Genomic DNA, 27,603 nt, shown 5'->3' on the forward strand with positions numbered 1-27,603 from the left:
AATTGAGTGTGCCACAAGTAATAAAAACAGACAATGAACCTGCATATACTTCTAAACACTTTGAGCACTTTTGTGTGCAGTATCAGATTTCACATAACACTGTCATACCTTTTAATCCTCAAGGACAGGACATAGTAGAGGAGAAACAGAGACATAAAGATTTTCCTCCAAAAATAAAAGAAAGGGCGAGCCACAGGTAACCTTAGAGAACTTCTAAATTTAGCTTTTTATACAATTAACTTTTAGATTTTTTATTAAGATGCACTGGCTCTGGCAGACAAGTTTTATAACCCACAGGAAGGGCAGTGTCCAGTGGAAGCAGCTCCACTATCTTTAGATAATCACCAGGTGATGTGGAAAATGGTGAATGGAAGGAACCAGATAGGTTAACTGCTTGGGGGAAAGGGTTTGCTTGTATCTCTACAGATGGAGAAGGAATCAGATGGGTGCCATAAAGCTGTATTCACCTTGTCCATCAGAGAGAGATGGAGATGACCCTTGAAATGATGGAGAAGACCCAAGAAACATTGGGTGGTTCCATTGCTGATTTTGCCCACCACTGAAAGAGCAGGCAGTTATGGTGATTGACTCATGGACATCAAAAATTGTTAAGGAAACTGATATAGGACTTCAAAACCCTCAGGAATTATTGGAATCCCTAAGACATGATAAGTTTGTTGCAGGACTTCAAAATTTTGCAGGAATCATTGGATTCCCTGACAAGTGAAGTAATGGACAATGGATTGGCTTTGGACTATCTCTTGGCTGCTGAAGGAAGTGTATGTATGATTGTTATTTATATACCCTCCTTCTAAGACTTATGGAAATCTTTTACTATACTATATTGATTTATATTGTTTGTTAAATCACTACTTGCATGTATAATTCATGTTTGTAACACCATATTGAGCCGCACAAGCTGTGAGGAGAGTCATCACAACTAGCCTGTGCTATATTGCTATGTGTTTGTGTAATAATTCCCATGCTGACAGATTTATGTATATGTGTTTCAAGGAAGAACCTTCAGCACAGAGGAAACCTGCTAACAATATCTAGTTTGACTTCCTACTTCCCTTTAGTATTTTTCATCTCTCTTCTTGAGAAGTCAGGGAGGCGTGATCAATTCCTTTTTTAATGTTTTCATCTCCCTTCCTGGAATGTCAGGTAGGGCATGACTACCTGTGTTCTAAAACAAAAGAAAAAGGGAGATGCAGAAGACTAGAAGATGTAGCAGGCTGGTACTCTGAAAAGCTGTACTTGAATCCAGAACAGCAGAGTACTTAACACTAAGTACCAACTCAATGTGAGATAATGGTTCTATAAACATATATTTAGATGATATGGTGATGTGATGGTTCTGCTCACGATTGGCACATGCTGAATATGGTGTGGTGAGGTAATTGTAGGGAGATTGGAAGGCTGAGGGAGAGAGTCAGTGACTCTCTGCTACAGCACTCTTAGCAGGGAAGACTTCAAGCTCCAGACTCCAGAATTCAAGATCCATCTTTGATGAGCCACATGGCAGCTTGCCTGCCTCCTTCACTTCTCCTCCTAAAGACCAATGACTTTGACTGATCCAAATTCTGACTTATCTCTGTTGCAGATGATATGATGGTATATTTAGAGAACTCCAGATAATCAACTAAATCAACTAAAAAGCTATTAGAAACAATCCACAACTTTAGCAAAGTTGCAGGATAAAAAATAAATTCAAACAAATCATATTGTTTGTTAAATCACTACTTGCATGTATAATTCATGTTGTATAAAAACTACACAACACTAACAAAATCCTCATAGCAGAGATGCAAAGAGAAATTCCATTTCAAACAATTGTCGATAGTATAAAATAATTGGGAATCTGTCTGCCAAGGGAAAGTCAGAAATTATGAGTAAAATTACAAAATACTTTCCACACAAATAAAGTCAGATCTAAATAATTGGAAAAATCTTAAGTTCTCTTGGATAGGCTGAGAGAATATAATAGAGACAACAATACTATCTAAACTAATCTACATATTTAGTGCTCTACCAATCAAACTCCCAAGAAACTGTTTTACTGACCTAGTATAAATAATAACAAAATTCATCTGGAAGAACAAAAGGTCAAGAATTTCAAGGGAACTAATTCAAAAAAATTTAAATTAAGGTGACCTAGCTGTATCAGATCTAAAACTATATTATAAAGCAGCAGTTATCAAAACTATTTGATACTGGCTTAGAAATAGACTAGTTGATCAGTGGAATAGGTTAGGTTCACAGGACAAAGTAATCAATAACTATAGCAACCTAGTGTTTGACAAAAGCAAAGACCTCAGCTTTGGGAGAAGAACTCGCTATTTGACAAAAACTGGGAAAATTGGGAACTAATATGGGAGAAACTAGGCATTGACCCACATTTAACAGTGTATATCAAGATAAGGTAAAAATGGGTTTATGATCTAGACATAAATAATGAAATTTTAAATAAATTAGAAGAATATAGGTAGGATAGGTAGGATAGTTTACCTCAGACCTGTGGAGGAGGAAAGAATGTGTGACCAAAGAAGAACTAGATATCATTATTGATCACAAAATAGAAAATTTTGATTATATTCAGTCAAAAAGTTTTTTTTTTTTGTTTGTTTTTAAAAACTAATGCAGACAAAATTAGAAGGGAAGCAATAAACTGGGAAAACATTTTTATATTCAAAGGTTCTGATAAAGGCCTCATTTCTAAAATATATAGAGAATTGACTCAAATTTATAAGAGATCAAGCCATTTTCCAACTGATAAATGGCCAAAGGATATAAACAAACAATTTTTTGATGAAGAAATTGAAACTATTTCTAGTCATATGAAAAGGTGCTCCAAATCACTATTGATCAGAAAAATATAAATTAAGACAACTTTGAGATACCACTACATACCTCTTAGATTGGCTAAGATTAAAGGAAAAGATAATGATGAATGTTAGAGGGGATTTGGGATAATTGGGATTCTGATACAATGTTGAATGAATTGTAAATGAATCTAACCATTCTGGAGAGCAATTTGAAACTGTGCTTAAAAAGTTATCAAATTGTGCATACCCTTTGCTCCAGCAGTGTTACTACTGGGCTTATATCCCCAAAAGATCTTAAAGAATGAAAGGGACCCGTTTATGCAAAAATGTTTGTGGCAGCCCTCTTTTGTAGTGGCTAGAAATTGGAGACTGAATGGATGCTCATCAATTAAAGAATGGCTGAATATGAATGTTATGGAATATTATTATTTTGTAAGAAATGACCAGCAGGATGATTTCAGAGAGGCTTGAGAGCCTTGTAGCTCTCATTTAGCTTCTGCTAAGTGAAATGAGCAGAACCAGTAGATCATTATTCATGGCAACAACTAGATTATATGATGATCAATTCTGATGGATGTGGCTCTCTTCAATAATGAGATGATTCAAATCAGTTCCAATTGTTATGTAATGAAGAGAATCAGCTACCCCCAGAGAGAGAACTATGGGAAATGAATGTGGACCACAACATAGCTTTTCCATTTCTTCTGTTATTGTTTGCTTGCATTTTTGTTTTCCTTCTCAGTTTTTTTTTTCTTTCTAGATCCGATATTTCTTGTGCAGCAAGATAACTGTATAAATATGTATACATTTATTAGGTTTAACATATACTTTAACATATTTAACATGTATTGGACTATCTCCCATCTAGGGTAGGGGGTGGGGGGAAGAAGGGAAAAAGTTGGAACACAAGGTTTTGCAAAGGTCAATGTTTAAAAATTACCCATGAATATGTTTTGTAAATAAAAAATTATAATTAAGAAAGAAAACAAAAAAAATTGAGTTCAACAAAATTGTTATTAATGATGTTATTGCCAAGTTATTGAAGCACATCATTATCAATGTTCCCAAAGTTACTGGGAACCTAAAGTTATAGTTAAATTTTGTCAAATACTTTTAAAGTTTTCTACAAATGAAGTAATGTGAGAAAAATTGTATTATAAAATATTATCAAAATATTAAGAAAATGTGTCAAAAAAGAAGCAATAGTACTTTTTCCCAAAAAATATTTTTATTAAATATATTTTAAGAAAGAGAAATGGAGAAAATATAATATTTTTAATATAACTTAATGATGTCCTGCAAAGAGGCTTACAAATACAAAGATAAATCATCATATTTGTGTTTTATAAAGATGTATTGTAAATAAAAATTGTTATGTTATTAGGAATTTAGAATATGTAATTCTTGATATATCTCTTGTCATAACTTAACAGCTTATATTTATGATCATGTATTATTCACTAATAGTTTCATTTCAAATCTATCACCGATATAATGAAATATAGAAAAAGTTACAATTCCTTTGAAGGTTAAAAATTAACAATCACTAAATATCTTTATGCTTTTTATGATTCTTTTTTATTAAGCTTTTTATTTTCAAAACATATGCATGGATATATCTTTGACATTAATCCTTGCAAAACCTTGTGTTCCAATATTTCCTCCAATTCCCCCACCCTTGCCCCTAGATGCCAAGTAGTCTGATATTTGTTAAACATGGTAGAAGTATATGTTAAATTCAATATATGCACACTACAATTATTTTGCTGTACAAGAAAGATCAAATCAAACTGAAAAAAAAAATGAGAAAAAAATTAGATGCAAGCAAACATCAACAAAAAAAAAAAAATGAAAATGCTACGTTGTGAACTACACAGTTCCCACAGTCCTTTCTCTGGGTATAGATGGCTCTCTTCATCATCACAAGACCATTGGAAGTGGTCTGAATCATCTCCTTGTTGAAGACAGTCATGTATTTCAGACTTATCATTGTATGATCTTGCTGTTGCCATGTATAATGATTTCCTGGTTCTGCTCATTTCACTTAACATTAGTTCATGTAAGTCTCTCCAAGCCTTTCTGAAATCATACATGAAGCAATATATACTATGCTGCTAGTTGTTTCTTAACCAATTAAACAAGAATATAATATTCTTTCAAAGAAATTCAATTACAGTGTCTCCAAGTTGTTATGGTAGTGATCTTTGGTTATCAAAGCAAAGCCAGTGGAAGTGAAGATAGGCACAATTTTGATTAATTCTACTTTATCTTCCTAATCACACTTTTACCTTCCATAGAATCTATGGTCCAAATTAAAGTAGTAGCTGTCCCTAATTTCAACTTTTACTATAATATAGTTTATCTAGGTTATCCACCCTGCCAGCAATATCTCTCTCTCATGGATTCACAAATTATTATCTTCCTTCAATGCTCATCACAGTAAGGAAGACTTCCTTCGTTCTACCACAAGAAAATGTTTGCTAATTAATTAAATGTTCTATTGCACTGGTCTGAAGCTCTCCTTTGCTAAATTATTTTTATTTGTGTGCATACTAAGTCTTTTCATTAGATTATCTAACCTTTGTGGGCATGAATTTAATTATAGTTTATCAGAATATCCATATTGTATAAGTTTAAATCTAACCTCTGACATACAATGAATTTTTGATTTTGTTCAGCTTAAAATCCCTCTTCTCCAAACCTCACCCTTCTAAGTTTATAATTTACAGATTGTTGCCATTTTGCAAACTCGCTAAAGGAATTTCCATACTAGCTATTTGGTGTAAAGTGAAATGACAGTCAAAATCAAATTATTTATTTATTTATTTGGATGTTTAAACATTTTGTCCATGTTGAATACCTTAATGGTGATCTTTGATAAATTTTATGTTAAATTCAGATTTGGTTGATAGAAAGTCTTGAAAATCTAAAAGTTCATTAAATATCCATTTTTTTTCTCATTCAAAAATTATAGATAATTTTGTTGGCCTCAGGTTGCTCAGGTCTTTTGATTTGGGGTAGATATGATTCCAGGACCTGTGGTTTTTTACTGTAACTACTGATACATCTTGTGCAATTCGAACTGTAGCATCATTTTTTCATCTTTCTTGCAAATTTTTTCTTTTCTTGCTCTGATCTCCATGTCTATCATTTCTTCTTCTTCTTCTTCTTCTTCTTCTTCTTCTTCTTCTTCTTCTTCTTCTTCTTCTTCTTCTTCTTCTTCTTCTTCTTCTTTTATAACTTTTTATTGATAGAACCTATGCCAGGGTAATTTTTTACAGCATTATCCCTTGCACTCACTTCTGTTCCGATTTTTCCCCTCTCTTCTTCCACCCCCTCCCCCAGATGGCAAGCAGTCCTTTACATGTTGAATAGGTTACAGTATAGCCTAGATACAATATATGTGTGCAGAACCAAACAGTTTTCTTGTTGCACAGGGAGAATTGGATTCATTCATTTCCCAGTGTTCTTTCCTTTGGATGTAGCTGCTTCTGTCCATCCTTGATCAATTGAAACTGAATCAGCTCTTTTTATCGAAGAGACCCACTTCCATCAGAATACATCCTCAAACAGTATCGTTGTTGAGGTATATAATGATCTCCTGGTTCTGCTCATTTCACTTAGCATCAGTTCATGTAAGTCTCGCCAGTCCTCTCTGTATTCATCCTGCTGGTCATTCCTTACAGAACAATAATATTCCATAATGTTCATATACCACAATTTACTCAACAATTCTCCAGTTGATGGGCATCCATTCATTTTCCAGCTTCTAGCCACTACAAACAGGGCTGCCACATTTTGGCACATACAGGTCCCTTTCCCTTCTTTAGTCTCTCTTTGGGGTATAAGCCCAGTAGAAACACTACTGGATCAAAAGGTATGCACAGTTTGATAACTTTTTGAGCATAGTTCCAAATTGCTCTCCAGAATGGCTGGATGTGTTCACAATTCCACCAACAATGTATCAGAGTCCCTGTTTTCCCATATCCCCTCCAACATTCTACATTATTTTTCCCTGTCACTCTAGCCAATCTGACAGGTATGTAGTGGTATCTCAGAGTTGTCTTAATTTGCATTTCTCTGATTAATAATGATTTTGAGCATATTTTCATATGTCTATAAATAGTTTCAATTTCTTTGTCTGAGAATTGTCTGTTCATATCCTTTGACCATTTATCAATTGGAGAATGGTTTGATTTCATATAAATTAGAGTCAATTCTCTATATATTTTGGAAATGAGGCCTTTATCAGAACCTTTGATCGTAAAAATATTTTCCTAGTTTAGTGTCTTCCTTCTAATCTTGTCTGCATTTGTTTTGTTTGTACAAAAACTTTTCAATTTGATATAATCAAAATTTTCTATTTTGTGGTCAATAGTGATCTCTAGTTCTTCTTTGGTCATAAATTCCTCCCTCTTCCACAGGTCTGAGAGGTAAACTATCCTATGCTCTTCCAATTTATTTATAATCTCATTCTTTATGCCTAGGTCATGAACCCATTTTGACCTTATCTTGGTGTACAGTGTTAAGTGTGGATCAATGCCTAGTTTCTGCCATACTAATTTCCAATTTTATCAGCAATTTTTGTCAAATAATGCGTTCTTATCCCCAAAATGGGGGTCTTTGGGTTTGTCAAACACTATATTATTAAAGTTATTGGCTGTTTTGTCCTTTGAACCTAACCTATTCCATTGATCAACTAGTCTATTTCTTAGCCAATACCAGATGGTTTTAGTAACTGCTACTTTATAATATAATTTTAGATCTGGTACAGCTAGGCCACCTTCATTTGATTTTTTTTTCATTAATTCCCTTGAAATTCTTGACCTTTTGTTTTTCCATATGAACTTCGTTGTTATTTTTTCTAGTTCATCAAAGTAGTTTTTTGGGAGTCTGATTGGTATAGCGCTAAATAAATAGATTAATTTAGGTAGTATTGTCATCTTCATAAATTTATTATTTTTTAAGTGAAGAGCTTAGCATAGTATTTCTACAAAATAGATGCATACCAAGTGTTTGTGATACTGAAATGTTGTCTTCTTAAGATTTTGAAAGCGGCTTCAAGGTCCAGGAATAGATTTGATGCTTGTTAAATGAATCATGGCAAGCATACTAATGGCAAGAAAGTTTGGCAAAATCACATGAATTATGTTGGGCATAGAGACTCATGAAGATTTTTTATTATGATATTGAGGGAAAACAATCTGTGTCAGTGGAGGGAATGAATAACGGAATTACAAATTCTGAATTACTGAAATGCGAAAATAAAGTCACTGGGCCTTGATTTGGTTTAAAAATGCATAATGAAAGACAATTAGCTCCATGGAATAGAATTTTAATCTTCCCAGTACCTTAAGCTAACAGAAGGGGAAAAACTTAGAAATGCTGAAGGACATGTTTTGAAATAAAACAGAAATAGAGAAGTGATGATTAAATTGCAATGAATGCCTTTTGGCATAATTGCAAGAACAAAAAGGCGGATTACTTAATAAAGGGGGGACAAAAATCCCCAAACATTACAACTGATAAGCCTTCAGCAAAATGTACATCTGCAGTGGCAATGAAATTTAGAATTCAATATGCTATAATATAAAAGCAATGACATAATTACTGGAGGAAAAATTAACTCACATTCACCAAAATTACTGTAACTACTAATAGTCACCTTAACTTAAGTAGATGTAAAATGAGGTCTAAAACAGTATATCTCAGAGCTACCAAAAGAAAGCAAATGTTAAACCATTAATTTCTTATATGAAGAACAATTGAGAAAATTGGAAATTGGCTTGTTAGAAGAAAGAACAGACATCTATTTCTCAGATTTTAAGATTATAGTAGATGTTTTATGTATTTCATTCATTTTTTGCTGACTTTTCATCTATTTCATTCATCAAAACTGTAGGGCTTTCTCCCTTTTCTTTGTTTGTTTGATGCCTCATTGAAGCACTTAAAAATGTCAAACAAAATGGAAAATAGGAAAGACATGGCAATGAAAGGCATCTGGGCTTCATTCTGTCCTCACTTTTCACCAGATGCAGTTGAAAAGCAAGTGATAATTTCCCATTTCACATCAGATTAAGTAGCCACTAAATATTCTTTAAAATCTCCCAGTCAAAAGAAATTAGACAAAAAGGGGGGTAGGGTTGGGAGCTTTGAGCATTCTTGATTTGTATATTCCCTATTGCCCTTGATTGTTTTATAAAGCATGATCTTAAGCTGAACAGATGTCTCCAAACTTCTGTAAATGTCAAGCACCTAATACAGTCCTATGCATCCTGCATAAGCACTTAGGGGTAAAAACTTCCTAATACTGAATACTATTCTGTAAGGATTATTTCATAGACATTTGCATTTTCTAAGGATACATGAATATCATGTAATCAAAATTTGTCTAATTTTCTGACAGTTGCATAGTGAACAAAAACTCATTTTTGAAGCAGTGTGGAAATAAACAAAGTACCTGTCTAGTGAAATATGGCTTAGCTTCAAATCCTACTTTGCATACTCTCTATTTATATAATCTTGGACAAGTCAGTAACTATGTCTCAACCTCAGTGTTTTCATTTATAAATGAGGGAATTGCATTTAATGACATATGAAGTTCTTTCCAACCAAATTCCTTTATATTTTGACCTCAAAGGCATTTTAGGAATAGTTACCTCTATTTACCTCTATTACAAATATCCATGTAATAGAAAGTGTGAGGTTTTCACATTGCTAGGAACTTTAATTTTTATTTCTTAATTAATATTATAAAGGTAAACACAACTTTGCATACATACATATGTGCACATATGTGTTTATATACATGTGTGTGTATATATGTATTTGCAGAACATTTTATCTATAATGTCATTTTATATACAAATATAGGTGTTATTCTTAACCAAATTTTATAGATGAAGATATTGAGGATCAGAGAGATTCATAATTTGCTTATTATTATACATCTAAATAGTATTTAAAAATGAACTGGAATTCAGTTTTCTGAATTGACATTCTATACTCTATGCACAGGATCACATATCTATCTCTAGATGTTCAAACAAATGAAAAGGTAAAGATGAAATAGTGAGATAGTCTATTAAAGTAATCACTCAGGTTAATTAAACCTTTATTAAAAAAAAAGTAAAAAGACAGGGTGAAATAAAATTCTTGATTGCAGCAATTACTCCTCTAGGAGTTTTCACAACTTGTTTCAAAGGGAGATATTTATGCTGAATCATGTCTATTTTTCCATGGAAACAACATACATCAAAATACAAATGTATAGAAGAGGTTATATTCTACTTGAAAATAATTAGTTCTAAAAGATTTTTAAAGTCCAAGTGAAGTGTAGAATGTTGTACCACATAATAATTATTAATTTTTTATTTTTAAAATTATCTATTCATCATTTATTTATTTATTATTATCAAATATAGACCAATTCAAGAAAATTGTCCTAATTCCTGGGAAGTCGGAAATTTACCTACAGTGTTGTTTTGCCTTCCTACAATTTTATGATTTAAAAAATTTCAAATTAATTTTTTTTCACACTATGCTTTCAAAAAAAATCACTTTTGAGGAAGAGTCAAGATGGTAGAGAGAAAACAGGAAATTGTCTGAGCTCTCCTCAGTTTCCTTTGACAACATTAAATCAACCAAATCATCTCCAAATCATCTAAAGAGATTCTGGAGTGACAGAAACCACCAAAAGATGAAATAATAATAATAATAAAAACAATTCTAGCTTAAGATAATTTAGGAGGATTTCAGGAAAGGTTTGTTTCATTTGGGTAAAAAGGGAGCATAGCCCAGTGCAAATGGTACTTGCAAATTAGAGACTTTTAGCCATAACAGATCAACAATCAAGATCTGTCAGTCCTGGGTCTCTGGAACTATAGCACAACAGTTACAGGTAGACTAGACACTTTCACTTCCTGGACACTAAGAGAAGTCAGGAATCTGAGTCCAGATAGACTAATAGAATTGTTGATTAGCTGCTAGGCCCAGCTGTGCTGCAGAGAAAGGGCCCTGGGCAAGCAGGAACCAACATACATGGTAAGTATAGAAGCAGTGGGGCAGGAAAGCTACTGGCTGTGGACCCTTGCATGAAGGGAGTACTTTTGTTTTAGGGTTCCATGTCAGAAGGGAAAGCTGAAATGAAACTAGAGTCACTATCCCTCTATCCCATGATTAGATATTCTTGACTAAAACTTCCTCTCTCTCTCTCTCTCTCTCTCTCTCTCTCTCTCTCTCTCTCTCTCTCTCTCTCTCTCTCTCTCTCTCTCTCTGTGTCTCTCTCTCTTTAATGAAGAAGCAAGAAAAAAGTACCCAACAACCAAAAAGTTCACTATCACAATAAGGGAGACTGGGCTTGATGGTCAGAGGAGGATAGTAAAGTACAGAAAGCCTCTTTTGCTGGGAAGAGTAACATTAGTTATATGCTCAGAGAAAATTTATAGAACATAAAAATTATATCAAAAATCAAATGAGAAAAGTAAAAATAAATAAATTAATAATCTGTAAGGAAAAAAATGATTATGAAAAAATAACCAATTAAAAAAGAAGACAGTCTTAAAGAAGAATATAATACTTTTAAAATTACAATTGGGTGAGTACAAGCCAGTGAAGCTATAAGTGACCAGGAAATAACAAAATAAAACATAAAGATTAAAACATTTCAATACAATGTGAAATATCTTTTTTCTTTTCTTTTTTTCTTTTTTCTTTTTTCTTTTTTATATGTGGATCTGGAGGACCTGTAAGAAGAGAAACTGGAAGAATAATTGGACTACCTGAAAGCTGTGACAAAAAAAAAAAAAAAAAAAAAAAAACAACAACAACAACCTTGACACCAAAATTCAAAAAATAATCCAAAAAAAAAAAAGTCTTGGAGTAAGAGAACATAAGGAAAAACTAGAAATAGAAGAAATCCAACACAGCACCAGAAAGAAATCCTTGATGGAAAAGACATAGGAATTTTATTGTCAAATTTCAAAATCACCAGATTAAAGAGAACATTTTGCAATAAACAAGACAAAAAAATTAAATAAAATAAGCTGGAGCTACAATTAGAATTTTACAATTCTTATCAGCAGCTACAATAAGTGATGACAGATCCTGAATTAACATATACTAGCAATCAAAAACACTAGGTCTGTGGCCAAACATATCATATCCAGCATAATTATTCATAATACTGAATTGATAAATAAAAGATCATTAAACAAACTTGCAGTTTGTCTTCACCAAATGTGAACTTAATAGAAAATTTAACATGTAAGAACCAATATCAAAGATTAATTGCAAGGAACTTAACATGGACAAATTGCTTGTGTTTTTTACATGGAAATATATACTATATATTTAAAATTGACTTCAGTAATTGGGCAACTCAAAACAAAGATTAGGGCACAGCTAAATATGATTTTATTCTAAAAAATAAAATTGTCTAGGAAAATGCATAAATGCTAATTATCTTATACAAATGTGGTGCAGAAGAATAGGCCCTGGGGCATTGGAGAGGTGATGAGAGCTCATAGTTCAGAAAACCTACTAATTTTGGGAATGTATTAAATAGGCAACACTACATATGTATCATGAAGGGCATAGCACCTTCTAAGATTTATAAATAAGATGAGGAAATAGAATACAATGGAATACAGAAGGATGTGTAGGTTTATGGCAGTGGAACAAAGTGTGTAGATTAACAGGTAATGAATAAAGGATAAGGGAATACAGAAGGGTGTGTAGAGTTATGTTAGTGGGATAAAGTTTGTAGTTTGATGAAAAATAAAAGATAAAGAGTAAGGGGGAAATGATGACATAGGAAAAAATAGGGTAAAGAAGGAAGTGTAAATTAACAAATGGGATAAAATATGTAGATTAATGGGAATGGATGAAAAAGGAAAGAAAGAGTTAGTGACTGATATTTCATAATACAGTTTTAGGTTTAATATTGCTAAATCACAACACTTTGTATTCATTTTCATTAATTTTGTATCATTTGAGATTATCAAAAATGTTTTGAGAGTTTTGTTATTGATATAATGGATTATGGTAATAATTTCCATGATACTGAACCAGCCTGACATTTTTGGTATAAATACCAGCTGTGGATAACATATTATCTTGCTGAATAAATTGCCATAATATTTTTGCTAATATTTTATTTAAAATGTTTGCAACAATTTTCATTTTGGAGTTTAGCTTGCAATTTTCTTTCTCTCTTTTGGCTCTTCCTGGTTGAGGTATCAGCACCATATTTGTGTCATCAAAGGATTTTGACAGGTTTGGTTCTTTAACATTTTCTCAAATAGTTTACATGATATTGGAATTGTTTAAATCTTTGGTAGATTTCATTTGTGCCACATCTGGCCCTAAGATTTTTTTTTTTTCTTAGTGAATTCATTAATGGTTCATCCAAATTATTTGTCTAAATTGGTACTACTTAAGTAATTTATTTCCTCTCTTGATAATCTGGACAATATATATTTTTGTAAACATTAATTTATTTTGGTTACATTATTGGATTTGTTGCCATGCAGTTGAGCAAAATAGCTCCTTATTATTGCTTTAATTTCTTTTTATTGGTGGTAAGTTCACCCTTTTCATTTTTGCTACTGGTGATTTTTTTTTCCCTTTCCTTTTTCTAATCAAATTAACCAAAAGTTTATTTGATTTTTTTCATAAAAACAATTCTTAGATATATTAATTAGTTCAATAGTTTTCTTAGTTTCAGTTTTATTAATCTCTCCTTTGAGATTCCGAATTTCCAATTTATTTTTTAATTGGAGCTTTTTTATTTGTTCTTTTTCTAGCTTTGTTAGTTATGTGCCCAATTCATTGATGTCCTCTTTTCTATTTTGTTCCTGTAGCTATTTAGATATGTAAAATTTCCTCTAAAAACTGTTTTGATTATATAACATAGGATTTGGTATGTTGTCTCATTATTATCATTCTCTTGGATGAAATTATTGATTGTTTCTGTGATTTTTTGTTTGGCACACTCATCTGTTAGTATTCAATTATTTAATTTCCACTTGCTTTTTAGGGTATCTAGTTAGTGTAGTAGATAGAGCACCAGCCTGGAAGTCAGGGGGAACTGAGTTCAAATATGGTCTCAGACACTTAACACTTCTTGGCTGTATGACCTTGGGCAAGTAATTTATCCCCAATTGCCTCAGCAAAACAAATCAACCAGCCAGAAAAAAACAACCAATTATTTTTTAGTGTATCATTCACTGGCCTTTTGTTGAGTAAAAACTTTATTGCATTGTGGTTGTATTTATGATTTCTTCCTTTCTGCATTTGATTGTGACATTTACATGCCTTAATGCAAAGTCATTTGTGTGTGTTTGTGCGTGTGTGTGTGTGTGTAGATGCCATGTACTCCCAAGAAAATATGTACTACCTTCTTTCTCTATTCAATTTTCTCCAGAGGGCTATTATTTCTAGGTTTTCTTGGATCCTCTTAACTTCTCTAGTTTCTTTCTTGTTCATTTTGTGGTTAGATTTGTCTGATTTTGAGAAGGGATCTTGAGATCCCCGAGTATAATAGTTTTGGTGTCTATTTCTTCTTGTAACTAGCTTAATATATTCTCTATGAATTTATATACTCTATCACTTGATGTATATATATTTATTGTAGTTGTTACTTCATTGTTTATGATAACCTTAGTCAAGATATATTTCCCTTCCTTATCTCTTCTAATTAGATCTATTCTTACTTCTGCTTTATCTGAGAGCAGAATTGCTACCCTGATTTTTTTTTTTTACTTTTGTTGAATCATAATAAATCCCATCCTAATCTTTTACCTTTACTCCATATGTATCTCTGAATTTCATATGTATTTCTTGTAAACAACATATTATAGGATTCTGTTTTTTAATCTATTCTGCTATTTGCTTCTGTTTTATGAGAGATTTCATCTATTCCTTCACATTCACAATTATGATTACCAGCTCTGTTTTTTCCTCCATCCTAGTTTCTCTCCAATATATACTTCTCTCCCTCCCCCCCGCCTTTCCATTCCGTTTTTAGTATTTTTTTCACCCACCTTATCTACTATCTCATTTTCTTTCACCCCTCCCTCTTTTTCTTACCATCCTCCCCCCACCCCCCAGTATTTCTCCCTTTTCCAGATCCTCCCTTTTCTTTCCTCTTTCTCCTTCTACTTCTTTGAGAGTAAGATAAATTTCTATGCTCAACTGAGTAATTAAATTATTCCCTCTTGGAGCTAAAAGGTATGAGATCAAGCTTAAGACACTGCTCACCCCCCTTCCTTCTTTTCCTGTTCTTTTAATAGGCCTTTTGCTCCTCTTCCTGTAATCTAATTTGTCCCATTAAAGCCCTGCCCTTTCCTCATCTTCCAGTATAAACCTTTTCCAACATTAATGTATTTTCCTTTGAAATCATCACAACAGAGTCTATTCACAACACCTTTAATTCATATAATGCTTCCTTCTATTTGCCCTAGTAATAGATACAGTTCTCAAGAGTTGCAGATATCATTTTCCTATCTAACGATGTAAGCAATTTAGACTTTAACATATATATATATATTTTTTTTTTCTTGTTTATCTTTCTATGCTTCTCTTGAGTGCTGTTTGCAGATCAAATTTTCTCTTTAGTTCTAGTTCTTTTTCAATAAAAATAATTGAAAGTTTCTTACTTTATTGATGCTCAATCTCCTCCTTTGAGAGATGATGATCAGTCTCCTTGTGTAGTTAATTATTGGTTGTAACCCTAGTCCTTTGTTTTCCAGAATATAGTATTCATGGTCCTCCAATGCTTTATTATAGAAACTGCCACATCCTGGGTAATCCTGATTGTTGGTTCTTGATTTTTTAATTGCTTTTGTCTGGTAGTTTGAAGTTTTCAATTCATGAGTTTTGCAAAGGTGTTCCTTGGGGTTTTCCTTGTGGGATCTCTTTCTGAAGGTGATCAATGGATTTTTTCAATGAGTATTATTCCCTCTGTTTCTAGAATATCAGGGCAGTTTTCTTTGATGATTCCTTGAAGAATGTAATTTAGGCAATTTTGTTTGTTTTTTTGCCTTCAGGTAGTTGATTAATTTTTAAATTGTCTCTTCTGGATATATTTTCCAGATTGACTATTTTTCCAATGAGGTATTTCACATATAGGTCAAACTTCCATCCTGGTAACTTTCATTTGATTTTCTTCAGTTGTCCTAGGAAACCCTCAAATCGGCTCCAATTCTTTTTTATTTATTTGTTTATTTTTACAATTCTTTATTTGCCCTAATGTAGTACATTTATTTTTTCTTTTTTGGGGGATAAATTTGAAGAGCTTAGAATTTTCTCACATAACCTCCATCTTCCCAGAATGTCTCTTCAATTATGTTTTCTTTGGCCTTTTGTCAGTGTTCAATGCTAAAATTGATAGAGTTGTACTTATGTGTGTAAAATCTTTCATACTGAGAGCTAATTTTGCATTTCATTCAATGACAATATCTAATTATTAAAAATTATATTATTATACGAGCTTGGTTTCATGTGATGTTATGAAAAGCACAAATTTAAAACCAAAGTTTCCATCATTTGCAATGGAAAAGTAAAGATAATTGGAGAGTATGGACAGAGCAGTTTTGGGTTCAGTAGCTAGACTTCAAGTGGCTGAGAAATGTGTGGATAGAAACTTGTAGAGGCAACATCCAAAAAGTTGTTCCTTCCATAGTATAATAGTGAAAAAGGTAAATAATTTTTCAGGTGGTAGCAAGATAAACATAAAGTTTTTGTATAAATTGGAAATTTCCTCATTGACATTTTTCTATTTTGGGGGTGGATAGGTGGCATAGTGGATAGAGCACTGGGATTCTTGTCAGAAGATTCAAATCTAGATATTTACTAGCTGTGTGACATTGGGAAGTTACTTAATCATGCTTATCTCAATTTCCTCATCTGTGAAATGTTTTAGAGGAGGAAATGGCAAAGCATTTTAGCATTTTTGCTAAAAACAACAACAATAACAACAACAAAACCAAATGGCATCAAGAAATTTTGGACTTGACTGAAACAAGTAAACACATTTTTCTTGATTTACCTTCTTTGTAATTGTAGTTCATGAACTACCAGACACCTTTTCTCTGATACTGAATACAACATTTTTCATATTTAAAGTGCACATTAACCTACATCTGATAGATGGCTCCTTACTTATTATGAACTCACAGGTAACTTGGACATACTCAAAATTCTTCTGATTTCTACTTTACTCCTTCTTACTTGTGACTCTCACAATCCTTATTGTTCCTTAATGGTCCAGCAGAACAAAAGCCTTTCTCATGTACACCAGCTTTTACAAAGTGACAACAGCAATACAAGTCAAGTATCAATTTACTTGCATGTTTTAAGAAGAAACATTGTAAATGAGGTTCACTCAGTTATCTAAGTCCTTTCTCAAAACTAAAGTCTTCCTATGTGTTTTTGTTATTTTCATTAGAAAATTATCATCCAAGCAGAAGGAATTTTAATATTAGTAATAATAATAATAATTAATATAGATAAAATCTTTAATGGACTTTAAATATATAAAGTAATTTGCATATAATCTTATGGGATTCTCATGACAACATGGAGAACATATCTTATTATTCCCATTTAACAAACAATATCCCAGTGATATATAAAAACATGTCTGAGACAGAATTTTAAATAAATTATCAATGACTCTATGTTCTATTACACCTGGATATGTAGTAATATAGTATAATGATCTCACTCAAAAGTCTAGGACTTTAGATATTCCACTTATTAGTTATGACAATTGAAGTCACTTCATTTCTCTCAGCCTGTTTCCTGAAGAAATTGGGATAAAAGCATGTGCAATGCCAAACTATTTCACATGGTTCTCACAAGAAAGAGCTTAATGTACCTCAAAAGGAAAGAATGTGACTTATACCTTTCTTTCTGACTCTTGCATAGTTTAAACTCCCAAAACAAGCCCATCTTATCCAGTAAACTTTTGATCCTCTCTGTTTTTCTTCAGAGAAACAAAGAATCCTTTACATTTCCCCCCATATTTTCACAACTATCTCAGATAAACAATCAAATCCTTTTGCTGCAACTTCCAAGTGCTTTAGCAGCTTGGTAAAGGACTTAGGTTGTACTCTAAGTCCTCTTGTTCCTGATTCTCAAAGAATCATATATAATTTAAAGAAACTACATTTAAAGGACCACTGGCCTTGAAGATGTTTGTCAAAAAAAACTTTCAAACAGTTTATATTATAACAGTTCAAGGAAACAGTGTGAGAGTCTTTAATTCTTATTGGTGATTTGCCTTGTCTCAGTGAAAAAAGAATCTAAAGCAAGGGCAGTTTTGTTATGAGAAATAGTGTGTTCTCCTTTCATCATACTGGTCTCCTGACTGGTCTTTAGCAACACCTTTCCAATGCAAACCAATCTTTGTCTCCTATCTTTGAGGTATGAAGAGAAAATAGCATTCCATTACACCTGGTTTCAAGCATACCCTCCTGTCTCTTGTGACTTTAAAGGAAAAAAAATCTTCTATAATACACTATTTTTCTGCCTTTGGTATAATGGAAATAATATTCATTCCATTATACTAGGTCTCCTTTCAGTTTTCTGGTTCCTGTGGGAAAAAAAAAAAGATCATTCTATTGAGGACCAGATCTCGTTTCTCTAAGCAAGACAAAAAAGGCCATTCCATCACAGTTCGTTATGGTCTTCTGCTTTAGGGGAAGAAGAATAACACAATTTCTTCAGCTCTTAGAATTTGACCCTCACTTCATTATCGTCAGATGAGAAGACTCCAACATGCGGTCAAATTCATATGGACAATGACCTCCTACTCAATATGATTCCTCAATTATTAACAAAGTTTTACTTGGTTATAGACTTCCTATTTCAATGATTCTGAATCCTAAAGTGTTTCAAACCATATTGTGCATCTTCCATGACTTAATCTTTTATTTCCACTTGCATCAACCCAACCCTTATTTTCCCCATTGTTCTACTCTAAAGCTGTCCATGTCTTCTTCTGTCCTCCTTTAAATGCTTATAACACCACAGGTAACAATCTTGTTACCTTCTTTTTATTCCCCCCCCCTTTTTTTTTTTTTTAATTTTGCTTTCTTTCTCCTTCCATCATATGGATTTCACTGAAATATGACTGAAGACACAGACTCTCTGACCTTCCTTTCTAGTTCTGGCTGAACTTTGATTCATTCCTACTCAACTAGAAAGGAAAAAGGAGAATTGGAATACTCCTCACTTCTCACTGCCATGATTTATTCTCTCTCTATGACCTTAGCTCAGTAATCTCTCTTGCTTTGAGATTCATTCGATTTATATCTACTATCAAATCAAAATTCTGGAAGCCACTGTCTATTGATTTACAGGAACTCCCCTACATTACTTAATGAGTTTAGTATCTGGCTTAGAGTATTTTTTCCCCTTAACTCCTGCTCTCATTCTAAAAGACTTCATCATAAAGATTAAACAGGGCAGCTAGGCAGCACAATACTTAAAGCACCAAGGTTGGAGTCAGAGAGTCTTAAATTCAAATCAGAGACTTACTAGCTGTGCAACTTGAAGCAAGACACTTACCTTTGCTTGCCAAAATTTCCTCATCTATAAAAATAAACCAGAGAAGAAAATGGCAAATCATTTCAGTTTTTGCCAAGAAAGCCCCAAATGCGGCCACAAAGAGTCAAACATGACTGAACAACAACATATATATTTATATTTGCTCAAATAGCCTAACCTTATATTCTCAACCTTACTCCTTTTACAAGTGTGCCTTTACCCCACTTTATATAGGTGGCTCTACTAATGGTTTTTAATCTTATACAAATGTACCTCTTCTATATTCATGAACTCTGAAATTCCTTTATCTGATCTCCTCAAACTATTCATGTCTCCTCTACCTTTACTTTCTCTTTTTATTGTAGTAAGTTTATTTAATTCTATTAAACATTGCTTTATGAATCACTTTGAGAAAGAAAATTCAAAACAAAAGGGAAAAACCAGGGGAAAGAGAAAAAAAAAAACAGGAAAAAGAAGTAAACATAGAATGTCTTGGTTTACATTCAGTCTCCTTATTTCTTTTTCTGAAAGCAGATGGCATTTCCTGTCCAAAATCTATCAAGATTGCTTCAGATCACTGAATTACTCATAAAAACCAATTTTTTCATAATAGATCATCATATATTCTTGTTGTTATTGTGTACAATGTATTCCTGGTTCTGCTTGTTTCTCTCAGCATCAGGTCATGTAAATTTTTCCATGTCTTCCTATAATCAGCTTGTTCATTATTTTTATAGATAAAAAGATAAAATTCCATTACCTCCATATACCACAACTTGTTAAACCATTCCCCTGATGGGCATCTTTTCTTTTTCCAATACTTTGCTACCATAAAAAAAAAGCTATTAAAAACATTTTTGCATATTTGGGTCCTTTTTCCCTCCCTTATGATTCTACTGGGATACAGACCCAGTAATGAAACTGTGGGGTCAAAGGTATACATAGTTTCATATCTTTGGGGGCATAGTTCCAGATTGCTCTCCAGAATGGTTGGATCATTTCACAATTTTTTTTTTAAGATAAAGAAATTTTATTATACCTTTTTTATTTACAAAAATATATGCATGGGTAATTTTTCAGCATTGATAATTGCAAAAACTTTTGTTCTAATTTTTCCTCTCTTTCCCCCTACTCCCTCCCTCAGATGGCAAGTTGACCAATACATATTTAAATATGTTAAAGTATAAGTTAAATATAATATACACATACATGTCCATACAGTTATTTTGATGTACAAAAAGAATTGGACATTGAAATAGTGTACAATTAACCTGTGAAGGAAATAAAAAATGCAAGCAGACAAAAACAAATTTGGTTATTCATAGTATTGTTATTGAAGTACATAATGATCTCCTGGTCTTGCTCATTTCACTCATCATCAGTTCATGTAACTCTCTCCAGGACTTTCTGAAATCCTCCTGCTGATGATTTCTTACCAAACAATAATATTCCATAAAATTCATATATCACAATTTATTCAGCCATTCTCCAATTGATGGGAATCCACTCAGTTTCCAGTTTCTAGCCACTACAAAGAGGGCTGCCAAAACATTCTTGCACATACAGGTCTCTTTCCTTCCTTTCAGATCTCTTTGAGATATAAGCCCAGTAGTAACACTGCTGGATCCAAGGGTATACACAGTTTGATAACTTTTTGACCATAGTTCCAAATCACTCTCCAGAATGGCTGGATGTGTTCACAATTCCACCAACAAGGTATCAGTGTCCCAGTTTTTCCACATCCCCTCCAACATTCCGCATTATCTTTCCCTATCATTCTAGCCAATCTGATAGGTGTGTAGTGGTATCTCAGAATTGTCTTAATTTGCATTTTTCTGATTAATAATGACCTGGAGCATCTTTTCATATGGCTAGAAATAGTTTCAATTTCTTAGTCTGAGAATTGTCTGTTCATATCTTGACCATTTATCAATTGGAGAATGGCTTGATTTTTTATAAATTTGAGTCAGTTCTCTATATATTTTGGAAATGAGGCTACCCCTAATATTATTACTTCACTTGAAGCATAATAGATTCTCCTCCACCCTTTTACTTTCACTCTATGTATATCACTCTGCTTTAAATGTGTTTCTTGTAAACAACATATTGTACATTTCTGGCTTTTAATCCAGTTTGCTATCAGCTTACATTTTATGGGAGAGTAAACCCTATTCACATTTACAATTAAAATTACTAATTCTGTATTTCCTGACATCTTATCTTCCCCTGATATACTTTTCTCTTTCTTTTTTTCCCTTACAACCCTCCCCAGTATTTAATTTATGAGCACCACTTGCATTAAGTAGCCCTTCCCTCTTAGAATCCCTCCCTCTTTAGATAATATTCCCCTTTCTCATATCTTTCCTTTACTCTTTCTCTATTCCTTTCTATTTAGGCCACTCTTTCCCTTTTTGCCTTTCCCCTCCCACTTTTTAATAAGATGAGAGAAGTTTCTCTGTAAACCAAATATGTCTAATATTTTCTCTCTGAGCCAAATCTGATGAGAGTAAAATTCACTCAATGTTCATACCATTCCCTTTCCCCCCCTCATATATAATAGGTTTACTTTGCCTCTTCATGAGATGTAATTTCCCTCTTTTTACTTCCAATTTTCTCTTTATCTGGTACAATCCCCTTTCCACCTCTAGTTTCTTTTTTATACTATAACAATAAAAGCAAATTATATATGCACTTTCTATGTATGCCAATAGAAATACAGTTCTCAAGAGTTCTTTTTACCTGTTTATGCTTCTCTTGAGTCCTATATTTGTAGGATAAAATTTTTGTTTAGTTTAGTTTTTTTTTTTTTTTAATTAAAATTAATGGAATTCACCTGTTTCAATGAATGTCCATCTTCTTCCTTGGAAGAAAATGCTTGTTTTAGCTAGGTAGTTTATTCTTGGCTGCATTCCAAGTTCCTTCATCTTTTGGAATAACAGATTCCAGGACCTTTGATCCTTTAATGAGGAAGGTGCTAGATCCTGAGTAATCCTTATTGTGGCTCCTGTTTTTTTTTTTTTTTTTTTTTTTTTTTCCTGGCTGCTTGTAATATTTTATTCTTGGTGTGATTATTCTGAAATTTAGCCACAATATTCCTTGGAGTTTTAATTTTGGGGTCTCTTTCAGGAGGTGTTTGATTATTTTTTCCAATGGCTATTTTATCTTCTGATTTTATGACTTCTAGGCAGTTCTCTTTGAGAATTTCCTGAAAAATAATGTCTAGGCTCTTTTTTTTTTCATCATGATTTTCAAGGAGCCCAGTAATCCTTAATTATCTCTGTTAGGTCTATTTTCCATGTCTGTTGTTTTCCCAAGTAGGTATTTAATATTTTTTCTTACTTTTTCTTTTTCTTTCTTTTCTTTCTTTCTTTCTTTTTTTTTTTTTTTGGTTTTGCTTGACTTATTTTTGATGTCTCCTTGAGTCATTCATTTCCATTTGTTCAGTTCTAATTTTTAATGACTTATTTTCTTCATTTATTATTTTTACTTCTTTTTGTCCAATTGAGTTTTTAAATGAGTTGTTTTGTTCCATGGAATTTTTTTTTTTTTTCCAATTTCACCAATTGTGCTTAAGGAGTTATTTTCTTTTTCCATTCCACAAATTCTGTTTTCCTGGGAGTTCTTTACCTTTTCCAATTCACAAATTTTGTTTTCCTTGGAGTTCTTTACCTTTTCCATTTCACATTTCAAGGAGTTGTTTTCTTTTTCCACATTATCAAATTTTTTTTTTTTAATGAGTTATGCCTTTTCTAAAACCTCTTGTAGATTTTTTCTTTCCTTACCCCATTTTTCTTCTAGTTCTTTTTAAAGATCCCTTTTAATTTCATCTAGGAAAGCCTTCTGTGGTCTTGACCAGGTTATATCACCCTTTTGGGTTTAATCTGGAGACAATCTGCTTTTAGTCTCCTCAGGATTTGAAATCTGTTCTCTTTCACTATAGAAGCTGTCTATAGTTAGAGTTTGCTTTGCCTTTTTACTCATTAAAAAAATGGCATCTGCTTTTAGGGAAAGGCGGTTTCAAGCCTTATCTACAGATCAGGAAGCAAGCGCAGCTGCTCTGGGATCATGCTGAGTCACTCTGAGTGCTGAGTGGGTGTGCCCAGATCCAGTGATACCCTGGCACTTTGGGATACATTCTTTACCTTTTGTATTTGTGTTGGATATTTTACAGCTTCTTGGTTGGTGTACTGGCTTGCAACCAGGGCAGAGTAGCCAACACTGTTATAGAGCCCTTTTGGTAGATTCTCCAACCCATGGAGACACACCCCGCCACTGGTCTGTTCAGTGTGCACTGGCCTCAATACTCTATCTCCGCGTATGTGCTTGACTTCCTTCAGTGCTCACACCAAATCAAAATAGACCTTTTCTTGTGATCTTTGAAATTATGTTCTGTTAGTAATTTGCTGCACTCCCAATATTTTTGGATTCTACTAGTCCAACACTATTTCAGAGGCTGAATTTTGAAATTAATGTGAGGGTGATAGGAGAGTTCAGAAAGAAATGTGTATTCTCACCACCATCTTGGATCAGCCCTCTATAATATAGTTTTTGTTTTGTCACAGCTAAGGAAACATCCTTTGTTTATTTGTTTCATTAATTCTCTTGATATTTTTGACCTTTTGTTCTTCCAGATGAATTTTATTATTATTTTTTCTAGTTTTATAAAATAATGCTTTGGCAGTTTGATTGATATGGCACTGAGCAAATAGAGCAATTTATGCAGAATTGTCATTCTACTATATTTGCTAGGCTTAGCCATGAGTAATTGATATTTTCCCAATTGTTTACATCTGATTTTATTTGTGTGAGAAGTGTTTAGTAATTGTATTCATTTAGTTCTTGGTTTTGTCTTGGCATGTAGACCTCCAAGCATTTTATTTTTTCTACAGTAATTCAAGCATAATCTTGAAGGAAATGAGGAATGTAAAAGGTAAATATAAAGAAGTAATGCATTTCAAGGATATGGAAGTTATCATAAGGACATGAAGAGAAGAAATATTTTAATGGACATAAGGAATAGAAAGAAGGCTAGTTGGGCTGGAACACATAGTACACAAAAGTACTATATATTAGTCAGGAAACTCAGGCCAGAATCAGTTTATGAAAGGCTTTAATGACAATTAAAAGCTTTTATTTTTTTGTAGTGACAAGTGGAAGTCTTGGCAATTCATAGATTAGACCAATTATATTATAATAAAATCAATTTAGCAGGTTTTGAATGTTGTATTGAAGAAAGGAGAGAGTTGAGGAAGAGAAACCAATTAGAGGGCTATTCTAAATAGGTTAAGTGAGAGGTGATAAGTACATGATAAGCATGGTGACTGTGTGAATAGAGAGTAGGAAATGATTTTGAGGTAAAATTGACAAGAATAAATGATTGACTGGATATGTGTGAGAAATAAAGTATAATATTGAACTATGAACTTAGGTGCCTGGAAAAAAACTATAGTCTACTTGACAGAAATACGTAAGTTAGAAAGAGGGTTTGAGGGGAAATTTAATGAACTGAATTGAAGATATCTATGTCATATTTAGTTTGAAATGTCTAATAAGTAATTAGTGATGTAGAAGTGAAACTCAGGAGGACTAGGACTAGAGATAAACATTTTTGTGTTATTTGAATGCAGTTGGAGAAGAAATCACAGATCTTTGAAGTATTGCAGTAAGTTAAATACATACATACATATACATATATATATGAATCAACCTCCACTCCAATAAGCACTCATTATGTACCAGGCAACATGCTAAAAACAGTATAATATTGAACTATGAACTTAGGTGCCTGGAAAAAACTATAGTCTACTTGACAGAAATACGTAAGTTAGAAAGAGGGTTTGAGGGGAAATTTAATGAACTGAATTGAAGATATCTATGTCATATTTAGTTTGAAATGTCTAATAAGTAATTAGCGATGTAGAAGTGAAACTCAGGAGGACTAGGACTAGAGATAAACATTTTTGTGTTATTTGAATGCAGTTGGAGAAGAAATCACAGATCTTTGAAGTATTGCAGTAAGTTAAATACATACATACATATACATATATATATGAATCAACCTCCACTCCAATAAGCACTCATTATGTACCAGGCAACATGCTAAAAACAGTATAATATTGAACTATGAACTTAGGTGCCTGGAAAAAACTATAGTCTACTTGACAGAAATACGTAAGTTAGAAAGAGGGTTTGAGGGGAAATTTAATGAACTGAATTGAAGATATCTATGTCATATTTAGTTTGAAATGTCTAATAAGTAATTAGCAATGTAGAAGTGAAACTCAGGAGGACTAGGACTAGAGATAAACATTTTTGTGTTATTTGAATGCAGTTGGAGAAGAAATCACAGATCTTTGAAGTATTGCAGTAAGTTAAATACATACATACATATACATATATATATATGAATCAACCTCCACTCCAATAAGCACTCATTATGTACCAGGCAACATGCTAAAAACTAGGGATAAAAGCAAAGGCAAAAGACAATACCTGTTTTCAACAAATTTACAATCTAATGAGTGAGAAAGAAGGAAAACAACTATGCACAACAATGTGTATATATATATATATATATATATATATATATATATATATAGTGATCAATATGTATATATGTATGATAAATTGAAAATAATTAATGTATCTAACTAATTAGGATTAAAACAAATAGAGGAAGAATTGGATAGAAAGAAGGAAATAAACTGACACTTGAAGGAAGCCAGGAAAAGCAGGAGGCAGAAATGAAGAGAGAGAGCATTCTAGGCATGAAGAATACTCGTAAAATTTTCAGTGAGAAACAGAATATGTTGCGTGAGGAAAAGTAAGGCCAGTGTCACTGGAGGATAAAGTATTTGAAGGAGAGTATGGTTTAAGAAAATTGAGTACTATGGTCAGACCCAGAATAAAAGAAGATTGCTTTAGCAATTAAAATACGTAGTACACTATCCATATGAAGGGAATCTGAATTATGCCTGCTTTGGATATGTCCCATTATTTTCCCACTCTATATATACTTATGTTTCAAATGACACAGTTAGACTCCAAATCAGTGTACTTGAAAAATATGTTTTGACTAAATTCCTGTTTGTTATTTCATTTTAGGGTCAATTCTTTTTGTAATCAACAAAGAAAGCCTACATAACTCTATGATTTAGTAGGCATTTTTACCATACTACACAGTCAAGATGAATACTAAAATACTGAATTTATTTTCTACAGGGTTGTTTTGTAATGAGTTCCACATTCATGAAGAGAGCAATGAAAATAAAACTTTTTTTGTAATGAAAAGTGCATGTTTATTTTGTGTCCTTATATCCAAGACAAAAAACATTTTTAAAGTTAAATCTTTAAAGGGACATATTGCTCGTGCTGTTTATATCTTAACTACTGGGAATAAAATTTTGCTGAGTCTTTCTGAGTTTGTTCTGCTCTAAAAAAAATTACCTGGATTTATTCTGTCATCTTCCATTCAAATAGTCTGAATAGAAACAATTGATATATGTCAGGACCTTAATTCCATAAGTCTGTAAGTGAAAGAAAAATAGAATATAGTGTAGAAAAAATATGAAGAAACTTGAATTGAAAATCATGGTTCTTTTGAAGCATGATTTATGATTAAATCAACTCCTCCATTATCCTAGATGAGATGTGTCAATCTATTTTCTAATTAACCTGCACACCATGCCTATAATAACATTCTAGACCAAAGTGATCCAATCTGGCTACACAGTCTCTTATGTACTTTATCTCCTTCATTATAATTTCAATTCATTGTGAGTCATATATACAAAATTATATATTGAATCTCTTTTTATCAGTACAGAGTTTTGAAAAATGAAGGTAGAATTAATTGAAGAATTGTCAAACAAATTAGGGTATATTAATGTAATGGGCTTTTTTGTGTTTTAATAAATGATAAAAAACAAAAATAAGCTTCTTGAGAGGAGGAATTGTATTTGCCTTTGTATTTATATCCCTATAGCTTAGCTCAGTGATTGATTTGTTATAGACCAGAACTCTGAAACAAGGATTCTTACAAGGTGTTAAGATAGAGACAATGGTTATCTAGTTCAGCATAGTGCTTAATAGTTCGCTAAGTTCAGTATGATTGATTTAATCTTACAACAAATAATGGTTTCCTAGTGATATAATGATTGGTTTATAGTGTAGAGCATATAAGCTGGGACTCAGACTCAGAGCCAGATTCATTCACTCTGTCTCA

The sequence above is a fragment of the Antechinus flavipes genome, chromosome 3, assembly GCF_016432865.1.
Source record: "Antechinus flavipes isolate AdamAnt ecotype Samford, QLD, Australia chromosome 3, AdamAnt_v2, whole genome shotgun sequence".
NCBI lineage: Eukaryota > Metazoa > Chordata > Mammalia > Dasyuromorphia > Dasyuridae > Antechinus > Antechinus flavipes.